Here is a 1,555-nt window from a genome sequence, read left to right on the forward strand (position 1 = left end):
CTTAAAAGAAATTGTACTTAGTAAATTAAAACCTTGAAATTGGACCTCTGTCTCTTTAAAAATCTAATTTACAAAGAAGAATGGGGAGAAATTCAGTCTGTAGATGTGTAAAGCTGATAGTCTAAACATCCAGCAGCTGTAACTGCAGCAAACAGAGGTCCTTACAAAGTGTGGAGGCTGAACATAACAACGTCATGAAACCCCAGAGCAACCACTTCAAGTTTCTATTTAGTGAGACAAAATGTAAAAAATGAAACCGCCGTCAGTACCTCAGCAGCTCACTGTATGAACACGTCACCTATAGACTCATTCAGAAAAAAAGATGAAGTACACGTTTTGGGCACAAGATGGGGTCATTGAGTTGTCGAAATGTGTGTTTTTTTTGTTTTTTTTCTATCATGCTGCACATCAGATTTGTCATGGGGGCTTTATTCATTTTCTGTGAGGTCATTACCTGTGGTGATGTCATGGTCGATTCCCTCCACAGAGATGGTGGCGTTGGAAATGGGGCTTCCCTGCAGGTCCCGGACGAAGCCCTTCACACCGCGATGAGTCTGAGCCCAACGCACAAAGAAAATTCTAAAACTCAGCAAAGAAGCTTTCTGGTGGCAGATGTCACCACATTATTAAAAAAAAGAATAAGATAAGTGCAAAATATTTTCATTTATGTTATTAAATAATAATACCTTTAAAGATGTAATATTTACAGCAACAAATGCACAACTTAATATTATTTTGACTGTGGTGACTTTCTATGATTTACTGTCCTGTAAACAACTGCCAGATAGTTTTTTTTGTATCACAAACTGGAGTCTCGTTACTTGAAATGAAGGAATATTTTCTTGATTAAGCTGTGTCTGACACAAGGCAATGACGTTCAGGATTTCTAAACACAGAGTGATGCCAACCTGCTCAATGTAGTTGACGAGGGAGTCGCGGTTCTGCTCCCAGTAGTTCTTCAGCATCTCTTCGTTGGGAAACTTGTCACAGCTGAGCTCCAGGGTGATCTCAAAGCAGTTGCTGCTCAGATAGTTGAAATCTTGCATCCCTATAACAGGACAGTAGTTTTACAGAGCTGGAAGACCAGGAAACTGATGATACAAGTGAAGATAACTGACAATCCCCCATAGACACATAAGTTTCACATGGATCTCAAAGGTGCAAGAATTTTATTTATTTATTTTTTTAAGGTGATTTCCTAAAATGAGACCGTTGTAATTCATTTCAAAGCTTTCTTGGAGAAGATAATGTGATATTTATTCTGTGCAATTTAGTTGAGGAGCAATCTGTTAGGAGGAAAACTGAAAAAGCTAAAAAAAAAAACCTGCAATAAGAGGGTTGCCCAAGTGTGTCTAAACTAATGAAGGTACATCTCAATAACATAGAAAATATATTGAGGTTCATTGGTCGGATTAAAAATAAGAACCTTTAGCCAATTATTAAACACACTTTTCTTTAAACCCACATTTCTGTATTTAGCATTTTTAATGGTTTAATGTAATACTATATCAAAAGTCATGTTTTAAATAACTGTACATTTTCATAATTAACAAAA

At 36.7% G+C, this 1,555-nt stretch overlaps 1 protein-coding gene across 1 annotated transcript in view; it reads right to left on the reverse strand.

Annotated features, from left to right (window-relative positions):
* Nucleotides 1-1,555, reverse strand: part of cpe (carboxypeptidase E) — a 20,604-nt gene that overhangs the window by 2,480 nt on the left and 16,569 nt on the right. The window lies entirely within an intron of this gene.

Source organism: Poecilia formosa, unplaced genomic scaffold (genome assembly GCF_000485575.1).
Source record: "Poecilia formosa unplaced genomic scaffold, Poecilia_formosa-5.1.2 Scaffold32, whole genome shotgun sequence".
NCBI classification, from domain to species: Eukaryota; Metazoa; Chordata; class Actinopteri; order Cyprinodontiformes; family Poeciliidae; genus Poecilia; species Poecilia formosa.